The sequence below is a fragment of the Syngnathus acus genome, chromosome 15 (genome assembly GCF_901709675.1).
Source record: "Syngnathus acus chromosome 15, fSynAcu1.2, whole genome shotgun sequence".
Lineage (NCBI taxonomy): Eukaryota > Metazoa > Chordata > Actinopteri > Syngnathiformes > Syngnathidae > Syngnathus > Syngnathus acus.
The window spans coordinates 5,782,794-5,802,854 of NC_051100.1; positions in this window are offsets into that span (position 1 = coordinate 5,782,794).

Below are 20,061 nucleotides of genomic sequence, written 5' to 3' on the forward strand. Positions count from 1 at the left end.
GTCCATCCCTTACATCATTTTCCATGCAACATAAAGTTAGTACGTTGAGGATGATCCCTCTGAGGTCAGGTTCTAATAAATCGCTGCTAACCATGAAGTAACAATTGAAGGGATGGTCACACAAGTGATTAATCGTCGTTCGTGAATTTTCTATTGGCTTTAGACCTAACTGTGTCTCTACTAGCATTCTTGCATTCTATTCCCTGCTGCGAAGCATTCTCTAATTATTCTGCTAGTAGTTAGTTTTTATCTGTTCTGGTTGGACCATTGTCTTAGCAACATATTGGTTTCATTCTCGCCGATCCAAATGATGACTATGGTAATGATTAAAGCTTTTAAATTGTTCCTGCTTGTGCTCTTGTCCTCTACATGTTGTGTCCACCCAAACAGCAATTATGATGTCATAAATGATTCGCATCACCATCTGAAGCAACATTTCTGTGGCAAACAATCCTTTTACAGTACTTGTTGGGCAACACTTGCTCCAGAAACAACAGCTGAGCTTTGTAAATGAGAGCTTTTGTTTTCCCCCAACTTTTCAATGCTTTTCAATGGGAATTGACGTAGCAATTGTTTGGATAGAATTCTAAACATTCTGTGTGAAGTTTAGCCTATCTGAATTATATTAAGCTCACTGGAGCCTTCTTTGGGAATGACGCAGGATACACCCTGTACTGGTTACCAGCCATTTATAAGGACATATAGACAAACAGCCATTCACACTCGTATTCACACCTCTAGATGATGGGCTCTATTTTCATTCCCAGTGCAAATCTAGCACAGTGAGCTGTCAAACTGCATGGAGGCAGTATTTCCTCAAACATGTGGTTTGACGCAGCTAAAAACAAAAAAATCAGTTGTTAGATGTGAGTCACTTTGTGATGTCACAAAATAAGCAGCCACCCCGTAACACCCCTGCTAACGCTCCTAATTTAACGTTAACCCTTTAACGTTATTGGAATAAAGACTTTCAGTTACTTTTTTGACAAGCTTTCTTATTTAGTGTCCGACTAGTCACATATTGTCAAATTTTACATCTTTAATAAAGATCTTTGAGTGTCTTAAGATTTATTTCTGCTGTCCCTGGAGGCCAGCCTCGAGGGGAGGTTGACGGAGGATTGACGCCATGAAGGAAGAAGATAATGATGAAACAGCGGGGGGGGTGTAAAAAAAAAAAATTGATTGACATCTACAGCCTGCAATTAATGCGTTCTCTCAAGTCATCTGTGAATTTGTACTGCTTTTGATGTGTATTTATTTTTAGTGGTATGATGCAAGCAGTGATGTGGATCTGTGATCCAGTGTTTGTGTTCTGACACGCAGGGATTATAGTAGTCGGTGTGAGATGCGCCTGCCAGATGGCATTGTGTAGCCACAACCCTTCTTGAAACATTGCTGTAAAATCATGTTTTTCTAATTTTATTTAGTTTTGATTCATTAACAGTTATCCATCAATTCATCTGTACCGCTTATCCCCACGAGGGTCGCGGGCGTGCTAGACCCTGTCCCAGCTGATTTCGGGCAGAAGGCGGGGGACACCCTAAACTAGTCGCCAGATAGATTTCTTCATCTTCATTTTCGATTCGTCCGCGGGCTCTTACTGTATGTCATCTTGGCATTATAGTTGTCAATTACTGATTGAATTCCGGTACAGTCTTTCAGATGGAAATTCTCCCCCAAAATAGTGTGGCGCTCAAGGGGTTAAGCTCTGCACCTATTACTAATTCACAGCTATGTGGTCTAAACTGGTATTATCAGAGGAAACGTAAGAAGAAGATTCCCTTGTGCTCCCCTTGAAGTGTGAATCACAGTCGAGAACAGATCATACATATGTACAGGTCTCTCTGCTCCCCGACGCATGAAGAAGGTCTATTGCTGCAAATGAACGCGCCCCTTGATATAATTCTCATCAAGGTTCAATCAATTTCCTCTTCCTTTGCCTGCAGCAGTGTATCAAAAGGGTTCTTCATCAGTCTCTGTCCCCCCCACCCCTTTACTGGCCCCTTAGATTGAGAGAAGGGGCGACATTGGTAGGGCCATAAAGGATGCATATGGTTATATGTTGTTTAAAAATGTAGCGATGATGAAGTAGATTGCAGCTGCTGTAGTGTTGTAAATAATTAGATTGTGTTGTTCATGGAAACATTCCACATTTAAATATAAAGACCTTACTCCACCAGCTTTGTTGTCTTCATGATCATTTATAGTAGAGCATCGAATTGACAAAAAAAAAAGGTTAAGATCCTGATTTGGATTTTTTTCCCCAAAAAGATTTTTAATTGATCTTGCTAAATTGTGAAGGTAAATCCAATGACCTGGCTTTTTAATAGATCATTTTATCATCAGTCATATGGTGTTGTCCTTGTTGGGTAAAGGCATGGCTGCCCAATTTAACAGCTGGGTCATTCCCAGAAGGAACTTGGGGGAAATGTTTGTTTTATGACACAAGAGCAAGAGAGCACACGATGGAAAAGACCACACAGAGAAACTAACCGTTACATAAAGTCATCAATATCCGTGGAAATGTGGAATTTTGCGCAACAACAAGAAAAAAACAGTTAATATGTCCTGGTAATTACACTTACCCATAGCACAAAAATGCACTTCTTCCAGGAATAAATATTGCTTCTAAGCTGTCCCTCATACACACACACACTCGCACTGAGAAATCCTCAATAGTGCGACAAGTCCTACTAATGCTGGAGTGTTGTGGCAACAAGGCTTTAAGCTACAAATTGACTGCTACCTGTGTGGTGGGAGGGTGGGGGGTCATGTAGCAGCTTACTACTGCTCCTCTAGCACTGTCCGTTCAGCCAGAGGAGACTGTTAGACAGATATATGGCCACTTAATTGGCCCATGATGGCAGTGTGGTGAAGTGGTGATCGCCAGAGATTAGGGGCTAGTGTGCGTGAGTATGTGTGTGTGAGTATGTGTGTGTGTGCTTGGGAAGAAAGAGCGAGAGACACAGACAGAGAGAGAGAGACTTGTGACTGTGGCTGTGCAACCAAGTTTAGGACGTGGGGTCTTTTTTTGTGGCTTTGAATTTGTTTGTGTGTGTGCATGCACTTGTCGTAAACCACATAGACAAGTGCGGGGCTGTGAGCGTGTGTGTGCATGTGTGTAAAGTGATCTCAGCCCAGCAGGACAGCGCCAGCGCTGGACTTATTAGTCACTCGTCTCAAGCTGTCAGCCCACACAAAAGGCATCAGACGATTAAAAAAAAAAAAAAGAACCACAAACCTGTTCGGCACACTACTCATATTCTACAATGTGTCAGGTGTGTATATGAGGGTGCATGTGGGTGTGAGGTTTTTAGTGTGTGTATGTGAAAAAGTGTTTTGATGGAGTCCTATTTTCCCTCGGAGTCCACTCGTTGTCTAAGTAGGTAAATCAATGCAAATAAGGGAAATGTCGAGGACAGGTGGAGTGAAGAGAATAACAAGAAAAGGCTGAAAATGGAAAATAAACAAAGGCTCGGATTTAAGGAAAGAAAAAAAATAGGAGGAGGTGGGGGAATTACGGGACGAGAATGCCCATTAAGGTGGGAAATTGGAGCCCTTCGCAGTTAAGCATTTCACTTGTGCCCATATTTCCCTGATGGTGGTGTGAGATTCACGGGGCCCCGAGTTATCCAGATGAGACCGGCAAGAATTAAAATGCCATATGTTCAGGATGGCACCTCGGCGCAAATCAAACGCTCCTGTAATTTCTCTCAATACCAAAGAGGCCCCTAACATTAGGCTCTCTACGCTTTGCTGGTTTGTTTATTTCCACCCTCTTTTTTTTGTCACATTGAAGTGGTGATTTATTTTAACTATTTGATACAGCTCCTGCTGTTGTGTAGGCTTTTGTTTACGCATGTGTGTTGACAGCATGTTAGGTTGTAGGTGATGGAGAGCATTGGAAGAATCTCATTGACTTTTTCATAATTACTTTTCCATATCAGATCGCTTCAGTAGCCTGTAACGGTTCTGTCTTCCAGTTTTCTAGCTGCCATTTCATCGAAGAAAAAAAACGGATTGAATTTGATTTTTTTTTTCCCCTCGTTTTCACCCTGTACTTAATTAACTGATATTTATAGATATCTCTATGAATAAGTGGAATTCAGCAAATGAGATACAACAGACAAGTCTTATTGTCTTATTGTGATTAAAGTGGTTTGAAGATGTACGCCATCAAAATGAGAGGCGCATTTTCCATAGAATTATGGTAATAGTCTTATTTGTTGACTACCTGGATAAAATCGTCGCACGATGATCAAACACACACACGTCTTGCAACACAATGCTGATTTGTAGGGTCTGGTATTTTATTTCTTACATCTGACGCCATTCTCAATGAATCAGAATCTGCCTAGTAACAAAAAAAAGACGTGTTCCTTTTTTTAGTGGCAGTTTCCGTTTTTGCTATCAATCACAGTATTTCCACATGGCATCATAGTCAAACATTTTCTTGCCCCGTCATTCTGGTTATCTCCGCATCGTGCTTTTTTTTTCACCATAACAAGTCTGCACTTATTTAAATAGTACTTCTTTTTTTTTTTTTTTTTGCCATTTCCATTACTCTACTGCAGATTAGTATTTAATTCCTCTGTAAAGTAGCTGTCTAAGGAGTTTTTAGTCCGCTTCAGGTGAGCAATTCCTATGGTAACAATGACTTGTCACTGGGACAGTACCCTCAGGCAGTACACATTTCTACCTTTATGATGTGTCTCTTTGGCCCCTGTTTACCAGAGAAGTGAACACTCTAATAAAAATGTCAGTCTGATACTTTGTTTCATCATATGATAGTATTAATCCAAACGATGCCCATTTATACTGAGTTCCAAAATGCATGAAGACACCTGAGTGAATCTTTTAGTATAAGGTATTTGTATTACGGGAAGGTTGTCTCTGGTAGTCACAAAAAAAAACTGCACAGTCTAAACAGGCCTTTAAGAACTGCTGTAGATTGTAAATGTTTCCATAACGACTCGTTTAAATTGTGGGACTGCTCATGTCAGGTAGTAGAACTGGTTGCCAGCCAATCGCAGGGCACACACAGACAATCATTGGCACTCTACTAAGGCCAATTTGTAGTGGTCAATTGGCCGACCGATTTTTATTGTGCTTTTTCAGTCAAAATTTCCCAACTTACCCCCCACCCCATCCCACCATGTCTACTGCTGTCTAACCCCGCCTTTTTCAATAACATCATTATCTATGGCTATCTTTTTTCTTTTCTTAAGTGTTGTCACTGCTTCGCCTTTCTCTATCAGCTTCACTTGCACCAATAATTGTGTGTTTCAACCCGTGCTGCCTTCGGCTAATTTAACCACAGATTGAAATGGAATGACCCCCTACCCACTCAGCTATATACGAACCACCCCAGCCACCAACCTTGCCACACGCACACACACACACACGCACGCACACACCCATGCACACACTGGATTGCAATCAGGAGTCTGAAAGAACTGTGTTTCCTCAGCAGACACAAGGCTGATTCTAAAGCTAATAGCCATTGTTTGAAGTGACACTGCTGCCCTGGCATTTGCTTAACCTTCTGTCTTATGTGCAAGGCAGAGTCAACGCACAATCCCTGCTTAATTAATATTTTCCATCTCTCCCGCTTCCCACTACATCACTTAAAACCTGTAAAATAAAGTCAGGGAGAAAAGAAAGCCTATTTTTTTCAGTCACCCAATAAAGAATCAATGCATTTTCTTTATGAATATGCAATACAATCAATTTTGGTTATGAATATAGTCTACCTTTCGACAAACAACTGTATTAAAATGGTCGTTTTTGTTACCCAAATGCAGCAGAAGATAAAAATGACCCGTGTGCCTTTGAGCAAGGCACTAAACCTTCAAGCCCTTTATAAAGCAAGCCACGCAACATGTCGAATGTAATGCAGATTGCAAACTGAATCCACACAAATTTGACATTGATATGCACAATACTCGTGGTGTTTATTAACGTTTACCTCTGCGGTGACGTGTAAAAAGACTTCCTTTGTATATAGTAAGGCCAGATGTTGGCTCCCCCTGCTGTTTTCCTGAAGCTCTCTCACTCTCTCTGGGGTTGTCCGATGAAGTGGTCAGCAGTTGACAGGTGCTGCCATAGCTGACAGGCTAAACACAGCATGTGTGTGACAAAGGGAGGGAGGGGGCGAGCACACTTCTCGAGGTCACAATGGCCATGTGCTGTAGAGCATAGCAGGAACTAAACCACAGGGATATAGAGCCAATGACACCTCTCTATATGATTCTACCTGCTTCGAGACCTCTTTCTCTGCTTGTACACGAGAGAAGGATGTATTCATGTAGTAAAACACCATCGTGGGGGGGTAAACCAAAACAGATGGGGGCTGTACTAATGATGTTACCTTCTTCCAACAACATCAATTTAGTTTCTCATCCTTGTTATCAGATGGAAGGCTGATAAATGAAAAAAGAACATTCTGGACTGTTTGCCAGTCTTGTGAATCAGCTGTATCACTACACTACCATTGGCCTCTTGTTCCACCTCAACAAGAATCCATCTGATGTGTTAACCCACCTTAATGGTTCACCCGGTCCACCTACAGAGTTTCGCACGAATCATCAAGCACTTGATCATACCTCCTCCCTTTGACTCATTTTTAAGAGTGAAATGACAGTTTATCACACCAGCATTATAATCAAAACAAATTTCTATTCCCTCAAAATCACGCCATTCACTGCTGCTAAAACATTTATCACATGCAGACTAGATGGCTGCAACTACCCGATCCAAAGTACTCAATAAACCTTAAAAATAAATATTAAATACTGGCTTCTCACTCAGCACTTCATCCAGCAAGTTTCTGCTCTTTAGAACCAGAACCCGAACATCAGACTGACGGTTCGGAACTGTCCAACTTAAATCATTCTGACCTTTAATTTTTTACATTCTATTTAAATATAATATCATAGGATGAATGTTATCCTGTACAGTGCTAATTTTCATATTACAACAAATTATATTTGGGTGTTTTTATGGCTTGAAAGACTTGAACTGATTTAACTAATGACATTACAATTCATTTCAGTGGAGAAAAGTCTGCAATTTTCTTTTCTACCACCTTACCAAAACTGGCCAGGATACGCTGCAGTGATCTATAATGGCCAACCTCCAAAATACTCTCAAATCCTTTCAGTGACTCCCAAAAGGATTTGATTCAAAATACTCAAAGCACTTACGAGTTCTCTGTGGACAGCTTCTTGCTCAGACCCAATGTCACTGAACTAATCCGTCCGACTCATCTTATTATTGCTTAAGGTCTTACACCTTCAAGGTACCTTGCGCCGACCTAAACCACTCGGTGATCTTGCTCTCGGTGGAAAGAGTCAAAAGGATTTAAAGGCTATTTTACAAGGTCTTTCAATAATATCGTTCTATGATAAAATTAGCCTTTTAAACAATTAACACGATTGATTTTATTTGATTAAATCTTACTTTTTCATTTTGTGGACTTTAGGAAGGATGCAACTGTCTTTAAATATATTCAGATAGCACATGTATATGAAGCAAACTAGCCGGGAGTTTGTGCAAATATACAGGCTGCTAGCATTTGGTTTTCTGAATATCACTGCCTGAGCAATGTTGGAACGTTTGGTTTGTCTAGGATGGACTCATCACATTTGACCAGGGAAATGTGCATATGTTCTTGTGTGTGGCTATGCGTGCACCTCCTCCCTGTTGGTATCTAAATTAAACTGTCTTTATCTCCTCCAGAAAAAAAAAGGGAAGCGAGAGGATGGGAAGTGCTGTGGAATGGGGGTGAAAATTAATTTGTTAGATCAAAAAAAATATTTAATTTTGCTTCACATCAAACAAACGTCTTCAAGACAGGGTGTACTGAGGCAGGCCCGCCTTTTTCTTCTTCTTACTCCACTTTTTCTTGATCTGCGTCCTCTTTTCCCCCTTTTAATTAAAAAAGTATTCTATTATTACGGCAGATGAAAAGGAAACATCTATTCAAACAGTGCAGTCGTACCAGACTACCACTAATCTTTTGGTAATTATTTTTTAATTGAATCTTTTGAACGCAAAAGCCCTGAGCAGATGCTTGCATTGCTGCAGTCCCACATTGCACACTACGGCATGTGTACGCCATGATGCCTGCAAACGGTCAGGCGTGGAAAGGAGAGCAAGACGAAGTGAAGGAAAGAGGCCTCGATGGCAGAAGGGAAGAGGATTGACCATCAGAACCTACAAAGACTTTGGGCTTTGGATAAATAAATCTTCCCGGCTTTCCCAGAGGTCCACCAGACTTCACGTTCTTAACCCTGATACCTTCCGCTGCAATCCGTCTGCCGGCTCCAGTTTGGATACCCACAATCTGCAAAGTTCTGATTCCGAGCTAAGTGAAGGGATGGAGGTTGTTTCTTTAGTTGAGGGGAGCTCCAAAACATGAGCCAATGGCTAAACCTGCAAGGGTTTGGTCTTTCTGAAAGGACCTTAAAAACACCTTATTACCACAGAGCCCTCCATTTCAGTGACATTTGATATGCCTCTACGTCTGAGCTAAGCATCCTGGATGATGTGTGCATAAAGTTCTCCCTCTGAGATGCCTTAGAAGTGCTTAAAAGAGCCAGATGCAAAGAGCGGCTTAAGGAGCAGGCAAATAGAAGCAGCTCGGAGGAAAAGACGTCTTTAGCTCGGCTATATGCGGTAGCATATTGGCTGTTAATCATGTTGAGTAGCCGTCAAAGCGCACCCAAGCAGGTTAAATCACATTAATCGTACATGTGTACGTAAGTGTGAATGAGGTAAAGTGTCGGACAAACTAAGTGCACGGAGGCTTTGCTTAAACTTGATTTTCTGGGCCCGTGCTGATCAAGCATCCCATAGCGGGAAATACAACTATAGAAATATTACAAGGTTGTACATCAGGTGTTCCTACTTTTGTGCTTATGCAAGAACTTATTTTATCACTTCTCCTGTGTCTGCTGATATTTAGCTGAGATTCCTGCGTATTGAAAAAAGTGAGCAGAAAAAAAGTAAATTCCTGCTGATTGCTTTCATTTCCAAATTATTGCGGTACGCGCGGACGCACGAATGCATGTGCAAAAACGCACATTTCATTTCCTCCCAAAAATTAAAACACACAACACGTGATAATAACAAAATGAAAAAAAAAGTTTGGGGAAAAAATGTAATTATCACAGTGCTTCAAACTAGTAAGACAATTAACAGTGTAGCTAGTATTTATTGTTAGGTACTGCTGTAAATATGGTGATTATGTCATAGCCCAAAAAATGCCAAAGATGAAGGACGTTGTAAACCGGGAAACCTACTGTAATTTATAATAGCTAGAATATTAACGACAGCGACACGAGTAATGTGTGCGTCAAAACCTACGTAATTAGCTCCCTGCTATTGCTTTCATTTATCAATACGAGACTGATCAAATCCAGCTAATGACCAACAGAAGGTTCTAAACCAGAGGCAAATAAACAATGATAGAAGGAGAAAATTGCTACTGGGATATGGGACAGAGGAAGAGATAGGACCATGGAGGTACGACATAGAGAATGAGAGATCAACAATGCCATAAATAACCTTGGGGGAAGTCACCTGTCTTCCTGGAAGCGACAGCTCGTCAGGAAAATGAATGGGTTGTCATTGTTGCCTTGTGCCACTGGCTGAGGGCACTGAAGCTGGCACACAGATAGAAAAAAAAAAGATTGTCTTTTTGTTTCATTGTCTTTGGTTCACAAACAGCTCTTTGAAAGCACTTAAGCAAAAATGACAAAATGAAGCGAGGGGGAGCGTGCATAAACTCACAAATGCACTCGTTCCAAAACATACTTATTTACGACTCGTACACATCTCAATCACGATAGCTGCCTTTCTGTCCACTTTTTCATTGGGCTGTTTGAATTTCATCCTTGTTGTCACGAACGGGGGTGGAGTATGGAGCGAGGACGACCAAATGCAGCTTGGACCAGGGTTTATTGCAGGAAACTCAAAAGACAAACCCGGCAAACCGATGAGTCTAAACAACAAAACCAAAAGGACTGATCGCCAAAACGTGAAACAAAAGACAGGAACCAAAAACCGCGTGACAGTGAGACATGCATTGTCCACATCTCTCGGGTATGCTCCGACGGCGAGTGACACGCAAACAGAACTTAAATAAGACACAGGTAACGAGAGGCAAGTGGGTGTGATTACACTAATCAAGGGCACACAGGAAGGGAGGGGCAAGCACACAGACACAGAACTGATGACACATCACAAAACTGTGGACGAGGCATGACACTTGTGGCATTGGGTCAACATTGGACCCCGAGTGCTGAACACATTAAATTGAATCTGATCTGTAGAGCATTATTATCATATATAAAAATCAAAAGATTCCAATAACTATGGATACATAATTTATTGAATTTAACATGGGCATTATGGATGCACAGGCAGCTTGGGTTCACGTTCCTCATCTAATGGTGTGAATGGTAGACTGTCTCTATATCTGACCTGTGATTCACTGGCTGTCAGTCCAGGAGGTAGTCAGGCTTTCGCCTGCTGTCAGCTGGTAGAGGCTCCAACTCTCTGCCATCACTGAACAGGATAAGTGATATAGAAAATGGATGAATTCAAAGGGTGGTTAAATATTTGCAGCAGTCTGTACAATTAAGATTAACATCAAATAAGAAAAGTGGTTATTTATCAAACGACCACAATTAACAGCTGGGTTAGCAATAGATAGAATTGAAATTATGCAGATTCGCAAAACATAAAGCCCACCCCCTTTTCGGGGAATATTTTTAATTGTAATGTTGAAAGACCAAAATCAGAATTGTAGATAGTAAATTCCAGCATATCATGTGTGTGTGCGTGTGTGTGCTTGATTGTATGCATGTGCAGAAGGTGCTTCTTTGTCAGTGAAGAAGCCACTATGCCCGAGAATCATGACTACAGCACAATTCTAGATATTCGCATATAAAAAAAAAAAATCCTCCGCTCTTTTCATATTGCGAATGGCCTACCAATTCATTTCAATTTCCTGCAGGGCCTGGGTGACTTCAGAGAGCAAGACATCCATCTAAATCTCTATTTAGCCTTGCGCTTACATCTTACACCCAAAACTTGATATTTTGCAAAATATGACTAAAGCGCATGCGAGTAATACTGCCTGTCGAATTTATTTAATTTAAGAACTGCCTGGCCGTAACAGATTACAACCACTCCTTTCATATCAAAACCTTTGCCTCAAGTGGCTTCGATGCACAATTTACAGGACTACTTATGTTACAAAATAGACACTCAAAATGCAAACAGCAACAACTATATAGTTTCTTTCTTTCTTTCTTTCTTTCTTTCTTTCTTTCTTTCTTTCTTTCTTTCTTTCTTTCTTTCTTTCTTTCTTTCTTTCGTTCATTCTACAGGATTCTAGGCACTTCATATTTCACACTAAGTAGCGCTTTGCTAAATACGAAGCCGAGAAATGGGGAAGAAAGAGCAGCGCGAGGGAGTGGGCCTGGAAGAAAAGGGTGAAAATCAATAGTGAGGACATAGCTGGGGGGTTTCCATATTACATTTTGCATAGACGTCGGCTTTAATTTGCCTTTGATCTCAATCCCAAGATGACTCACTGAAGCCATCTTCCACAGCCAATTGTGTGTGGGGGGAAGGGTAGAAGGGGGGAATGGAAGGAGTGGGTGGAGGGTTCAGGATGTAGAAAGAAGAGTTGTAAGGAGCTGAGGATAGAAGGAGGCAGGAGAGTCAACCACAGAGACACGTTTTCCGGGCCAGGCCTTCGTCTCCAGTTTGTACTTTCTGCTGAGATGTCAGTTCTTGGACATGGCAGTACAGTGTCAACTTCAGACTATCATGACTGAATCTGTGACTCTGTGCAAGATATAAATAGTCAGTGATAATCTTTCATTCCATCCATCTATCTATTATCCATACCGCTTGTCCCCCACGGGCGTGCTGGAGCATATCCCAGCAGTCATCGGGCACCCTGAACTGGTTGCCAGCCAATCACAGGGGGACACACAGAGATGAAGAACCATTCAGACTCGCATTCACACCTACGGGCAATTTGGAGTGCTCAATTGGCCTGCCGTGCATGTTTTTCTGGGGATGTGGGAGGAAACCGGAGCACCTGGAGAAAAGCCACGCAGGCACGGGGAGAACATGCAAACATCACACGGGGAGGGCCGGAAGTGGAATTGAACCTCTGAACTGTGAGACGGACGTGCTAACCAATGTTCCACCGTGCCGCCTTGTGATAATCTTCAACGTCATAATTCTTGAAATCATACAAAAAAATATAATCAATGAAGTATTAACAACACCCCAAAAGAATTTTTGTTCCCAAATTGATAGTCTTGTATTCTTGCTGTTACTGGGAAATTCATAACAATTGAAACCGATCTGTATAAAACGTAATGCTGTAATTGTACAAAAGTGTTTTCAGTAAAATTGCAAAATGCATCTTTCTTTGTGCAATCCTGATTATGTTCTACCTTTAATTCTTATTTTATCCCTTTTAGCGATGAACGTTTCTTTCAAATGTGGCTTGAAAGTCTTATTTACTCTTGTCTGTTTTGTGCTTTTCACCTCCCAAAATGTAAGCATTTGGCAGAATGACACTCACTCTTTGTAAACAGATGTTTCCAGCTCAGAATTTCCCATTACTATTATCAGCCAGCACTGAGATGTAAAGGTCTGAAACTATAATCCAGCAATTAGTTGGCTTCAGGGGTAGAAACAAAGCCTGGAACAACGGGTATAGACGGAGCATCTGTTTCAAAAGCAGATATTGCTGACACACCACTGCCAGAGGCTGCATTTTATGTCAGATAAAAATGCCAAAATATATGAAATGCATTATAGGGGCAATATCAAGTCAAACTATCGCCAAGCACAAACAGTATATTTCGTCTAAGCAGGCAGGAATCACTTAAGTCAAGCCTCATCTACTGAACTACATTAACACACCATTAGAAGTCTGGGAGCTGAAGTGGTGAGAATAATATATGAAGTTATACAAGTAATTAATAGATAGAGCTGTCTCAGAGAGAAAAGAGAGGAGTATTTGTCATCTTTTCTCCACACAATGCAATTGTTCTCTGCAACATTCACCAGTCACTGTTATTAATGAGGCTGTCCCACAGAACATACATTTCAGCATACTAGCCATCCCTGATTTTTTTTTTTTCTTCTTCTTGGAAATCATATAAAAATAGCTTTTTGTCTCAATGTTGTGTGCTGTCCATTGGGAGAAAAAAAAATGTTTCAAGAGACCAACAGAATTTAAAGTAGTTTCCAGGTACCTTAATGACATGACACGGTTTCGACAAAATACTCAAAAAATCATTCTTTTATTTTTGCTTGATTTTTTTTTGACACGACACGCTTTCCACAAAGTACTCAGAATTGAAATGTGCCTTTTTTTTTTTAGCAAGTAGCCCTTACCTCATGCAAGTGAGCCACTGGCCACCCTGCCCTGTATATTGCTTAGTTAATGTCAAGTATGGATTTTGTCACCATGGCGATTAGGGCCACAGCTTTGGGTGGCTGCACTTGCCAAAATATGAGCCGATGGATTCAGTGTGGGTGCGGTTGTTATGCAAATGAACCACACTGTTATGTCACCGCTCTCTAGTACACATTTTCAAAAATAGTAGCTATTGCAATTTGCAAAAGATCGCTAAAGTTCATTGGTTTGTTCGTACATCACCATTCAAACCAACTTCATTGACGTCTTGTTTTCAAAAGACAATAAAACAAGGAGCCAAGCGAACGTTATCTTTCAGTTTTTCTGTCAGTCACCCATTTCCATATATCCTTCAACCTTTCATTTGTCTTATACAGCATAACGTTTACCTTTCCGACAGCAGAGGCACCTTGTGCCGCTTTTCAGAATATTCAAGTCATCACAAGTACAAAAGCTTGGCTTAACATTTGAATAAAACACAACCCCAGATGAAATTGTTATTTGACACTCGCCATTGTGTTCTCAAACACAAATAAAACACTTCAAATTGAGAAACTATAAACTACAAAGCTAAAGTAAAATATTTCCATGCAGCATGTGAATTTCCACCCATGTTGCATTTCTGTCAGTTCTGCCCCCACTTACAAGAAAAGCTGTACCCCCCCCACCCACCAACCCACTCCAACTTGGTTTCTTCATATGGGTAGCAGAATTTGATATTATTTTGAGGCTTATTCCTAATCATCCAGACTGTAAATATTGCACACTTCTTTTTGCGGTGGCCTAATGGGCATGTAACCTTATAGGCAAGCATGTGAAGTGGTATTCCTCCTGTGGCTGGCTGGCTGGGAGCTTAGCGAGTGTGCCAGGCACTCCCTGTGGATGAAAGCCTTGTCAGATGGTACAGTCAAGCTTCACTTTGACTCTTATGAAAAACAGACATGTCCAGCCTCCCATGAGTAAGCACAGTAATGGAGCACAAACGTCTTCAAATGTAAGAGTATTTTCAAACTAGAAGCTTTTCTCCCCTTGTGTTCTGGCATTTTCCTCTGAAATGTACACCTTTGCTACCCCTTAGCACAAAGTGCAATGAACATTATTGCTGTCATTTTCCTTTTCTCGTCATTTTATTTTTCTTCTTTTTTTTTTTTTTGCAAAAGAAATTTGGCTGTCCATCTTCTCTGCAGTATTTTAATGAACAAGCACCCTAGCAACCTCAATAATCTAAACTGTCATCTCTCTTGGCCCGGTCCACATTCCCCCAATGATAAAATGAATTACACCTTCTATTGTCAGTGTGCTTTAATCATATTAGCTTCTGCTAAAATCACAGAGCATTGTTCAGGCCCCCCAGACAAAAGACGACATATCTAAGGTTCAATGGACCTTGGATCTCCCTGGGTGAATTACATTAATTCTAAATAACTTCACGTTAAGCTGCCTGTCCGATAGAAGCGGCACAAGGGCTTTGACTCAAGTGGCATTTGCACGTTCATAGTCACTCCTAATAAGACTGTCCAACACTTTATATTATAATAGATATTCTATTCACAAGATGGACTAAAAAATGGTTTTGTCTTTTTAATTGGCTTAATGAATTCATCACACCAAGCTGTCTTATTTCAGGGGTGATTATTGTATCAATTAGGCTATTCAGATGATTGAAATTAAGTTGTTCAAAGACTTAAGGTAGAATAATTGGAGTTGATTGTTAGTAGTCAGTAGTGGTGGGCAGTGAGTGTGTTTATGTTAGCTGAACCAATCAGAAGATGAAAAAAATGCCAAGGTCGCTTAGCGGTGATGCAGAATAGTGAATCTAAAATATGATTGGTTCATCCTTGAATGAAAAGAATGCTCTGTTAAAACAACCTCATTTTAGTACAAAAACGACCCAGGAAGTCAAAACTTCTTAGGTTGTTTTGGCACATAAAATTTTTTTTGTAAGGGCGGGAGCAACTCAAGGTTGGGTCAAACAGGATATGGCTCTCGTTGGAACTTAAATTTCTGAGTTGCGTGGAAATTTGGGCCCATTCATCCAGCAGAACTTTTTCATGTTACTGGAGGAGAGGACCCGCCTCTCTCAAAGCATTTATGAACAGATAAAAGATGTGTAAGTTTGTGATTAATTTTAATTTGTTACACAAAAGAAATGATATGTTTTATTTGCAGCCCTAATATAAATGTGTATGTACAATTAATTGATGACACACATGCGAGTAGTCCTCACTCGGAGCTGTTAGGGGATTGCTAAACGATTGGATAAGTCCTTAATTCAATAATTTTTACTGGGTACGAGCCCTCCCCCGTCGCTCTTCATCGACAAAGGCACTTTAAGAAGGGAAATGTTTAGCATATCTGTCTAAATGGGCCTAACAAGCTTCAGCCTGTGCTCTGTTAAAAAAAAAAAAATAATGAAAAAGAAGACAGTGTGATGTTGCCTCTCTTGAACTGATGATGGCATGCACTTAATGCAAATTGGTGTCTGGGGACAACAAATTCTCTCTTAATACATATGCAGGGAGCGAGTGAGAGAGAGAGCAAGTGGGAGAGAGAGCGTAAGTGAGTGAGAAAAAGAGAGAGAGCTGAGCAATGAAATGTTTTAAAAGGGAACTCTAAGGCAAAAATAATACAGCAATGGATTGAGTGGGATGGGCAAATTACACTGCATAGAAAATGAAAGAAACATTTTTACTTATTTTAAGACTACATTGTGTGTATTTGATTACTATTTACTTTTATCATTTATAATTTGCTTCATGTGCACTTATTTTGCATTTTGATCTTTTATAAAAACCATGCCAGGTGTGGATGTTGAAAATATGAGAACAATATGGTTTTGGATGTATTAGCCTACTTTTGACCGACCGTCATAGATGTAAATGCTGACAATGATTTTAAAAAAGCAAACTGTGTATTTTAAATAAATAATGAATGTGGAGAGGTGTTTTTTTATTTTTATTTTGCATCCCATCAGCCCTCATTAGTTAAGCCTGGTACTAAATACGACCATATGACATCAAAACACTTCATTGAAAAACAATGTCAAATATAGCTAGTAAATATATACAGTATACTGTAGAGAACCTGGAGACATACGCACACATGCCCACACACTCTATATACATAAACATGTAGACTTGCTTCTCATTGTTGTCCCCCCCAAGCACCACACCCCAGTCACACTCTCTGAGGAAGTTTAGAATCCTGTCATTCCGACTTGGAGTTCAGTGCTTCTTTTATGTGTGCCTCGACAGCAGGCCTCTCCTCCTTTTGTATTGTTTTATCATTTATGCATGGGTAGGGGTTGGCGGTGGTAGGGGGAGGGGGGGGGGCAGAGCATTTTAGGCATAAGGAGCAGCAGCATTAGGACAGATCGGGGGGAGGGGGGGGCACTAATTTATATTCTGTTTCAGCACATCTTAGCGAGCTGAGGAGTTCAAACATTTTCCAAGCAAATGCAGTGAGAGGAGGGGAATAAAAGGGAAGTGGTGAAAAAGAGAGAGGACAAGACACTTGGGGTATGTGTGTTTGTGTGCGCGCGTGTGTGTGTGTGTGTGTGTGTGTGTGTGTGTGTGTGTGTGTGTGTGTGTGCACGCCGGTGTGTGATGTCCATATGCTTGAGCATGCATGTATGTGTGTATATATTATGTACAGATTTTGTCTGTACTCCAAAACAGATGGAGATAAGAGGAAGTCTACTATGGAGGGGTTGCAAAGAGTTGAAAAAGCAGAAATTGGGAGGGGGGATAGCTAAAGGCAGCAAAATGATACACTAAGAAGCGCATGAAACGTTATTTAAAAAAATGGAAAAATAAGGTTCTGTATGGAATACTGCAGATAAAATATAATTTCAAGAATGTTTTTCAAAGACAGGTTTTAAAAGACGCTTACTTCAGGAATTTATTTTCCCAGCAGCCGCTCTCTAAATCCTTACAAATAAGGATATTCCATCATATGTCAAAACAATGTTTTGAGTGAACGACTACTTCACTGGCCACAATTAATTATCAGATCAAATTGCGAGAATCTGTATAGCACTACCTGAGTTAGAAAGATGGTCATTACAGACCAGGGAATTTCTGAGAAATGCTTTTTGTGAAAATCATAGATTATATCACCTCAGTACAATAAATGGAAAATAACAGTAAAAGAAAAAAAAAATACTAAGTATTTATATATATTTATGTGCTATCCGTCAGTGCACAGCTTTGTGAAGGATGTCAGCAGGTGTAAGGTTAAAATAAATAAAATAAGGTAAAAAGTAAAGCAATTTTGTGTTGTAAAATACAATGTTTTTTACTGTGAATGTTATTGGTTCTCAGCTAATCAGCACCTGATTGTTGGAAGGCACCACTGATGGCACAATCAAGTGCAGAGAGCTTCTACACATTAAAGAGATTGTGTGAAAAACTTTTTTTTTTTTCAAGGAGCTTGCTGAAATACTTTTTTATTTATTAGGACTGTAATCTGCTTTGAACAAAAGTCTTCCCCAATAGAACGTTAAATGGAAGAAGTTTTTAATTAATTTAATTAAAAAAAATATAATCATGATAAATAAAGAAAAACAACTGTACTGTAATCGCATAATGTTATTTTCATCAAGTAGTCAGCACAAAATGGGTAACCCTGTCATTCCCACACTCAAAGTACTGTGGCCAACTTTGCCCCTATTTAACATAAGCTGATGTCTGCTGTGACTTCAGGATAGCCACGTCTGTTCCAGCCATATCAATAGTCATCACACTGCAACTCAACTCGAGACGACAACAACCTACAGTAAGCATCCAGCCCAAACAAAATCAGTGGATCTATGCATGCGAAAAAGGGCTTTGTGCATGTGTGTGTGTGTGTTTCCTTCCTCTTCCTCCACATGTTCAGTGTGTACAGTAAATGCCCCTGAGCGTGTGCAAAATGGCTCAGTATCAAAGAGTGATGATTGAACTGAAAACATTCTCCATTCTGAGAAAAATAAGCACTGCGAGTCAGTGAAAGAGAGAGTGTGTGTGTATTTGTGTGTGTGCATGCGTGTGCTCGTGTGTATGGGTGTGAAAACATGCAGATCTGAGTGTGTATGTGCAGCATATAGCAATTTTTTTCTACAACAATCTGGCCTGTGTGGGCACATTCGTCTGAGTGTCCACCGTGAAAACAAAGAGAGACTGAGAGATATTTGCTGACATGTATTGAATTTCAATAAAAGCTAAAATGAGAGTATGAAGCTTGAAATCTTTTTTTTCTTTTTCAAATCCGTCTTTGCTCTGTCTAGAATTAGTTGTGGTACACTCTTTTCACCATGCTCAGCTAATCTTATCTCCTTTTGTCCCTGGGGTCTTCTCTCATTTGGTATGTCCCATGAGTCATGTGCCAATCAAATTGCCCATCAATGTGCACCTCATTCTCTTCTTGGTCTATCTCACTCTAAAGGATTTCATTAAATTGTGCCATAAAAAAGTTATTGAAGCCGAACAGGGATGTTGTGATGAATGTCATCAGGTGAATTAAATCCAAAGGTGATCTTTCTGTTTTTAGACTCAAGTCACGGCTTGAGGTCAACCAAATCATATGAACTATGTTTGTATGGAATATTTTAAATGGTCCGTTCACATTTCATCTATTGACATTGTTTGTGCAAAAACACTAATTCATTTTTTGTTTCTTCATTTCCCTTCTTATTTTTGAACAGGCACTGCATGGCAACCCAGGTAACCTCCCGGGTATGACCCTCTCCAAATCACCCTAAAGACATTTGACTGAAAGGGTTCATATTACTCTTCAACTAGACTAATTCTCCAATTTCATCTGAAGAAAAACACATCTTGCCTTCAAGACATCAATATGGGAGATTGCTGTCAAATGCACCAAACGTTCCAGAAATGCCTGCAACTACTTCAATGTGGCTGTCGGCCTAACTGGCAGGTACCCTTCCTGGATTCCTTCATGTCGTTTCAATTTGGGGTGTTTGGAGCTATTGTGCAATATTTTCTTCACTTGATGATGACTGCTTTCATTGTGCTCTATGGTAGATTGAATACCTTGGAAATTCTTTTGTACCAGTGTGATTCATTTGAACAATGAGATCATTGACAGGTCTCTGCCTCCCAAGGCTTGTGTTGGATAAAAACTACTGCTGCACTTTATTTGAGCGTCATCAGATGCACTTTAAGTGGTAGCAGGTTTGTGATGTGAAGTTTGACTGTGGTTGGTGAATTTTGGATTCAGCCACATTCAAAGTTGTAAGAGGGCATGAATACTGGTGCAACTACTTTGTTCTTTTTTACTCTCCCCTCTCTAGATTTCTTCTTTTAAAAGAAAAAGAGTAATACAGGTTATAAATCACATAAATGGCAAAAAAGAAAATGTTTTGAAATGATTTACGTGCATCTCACTTTTTTTAAATCACAAAAATCTGGCATTTGAAAAGGAGTTTGTGGATGTAATTAATTAAATTACATTATTCTTATTTCAGAAACAAATTGTATGGAAACAATAATCATAACCTTACAATCTTTTTTTGATATTTTAACAGATTATTTTTTCATGTTTATTTTCCAACTAACTTTTGAAAATAAATTAAAATAAGCTAAAACAACAACAAGTGATTG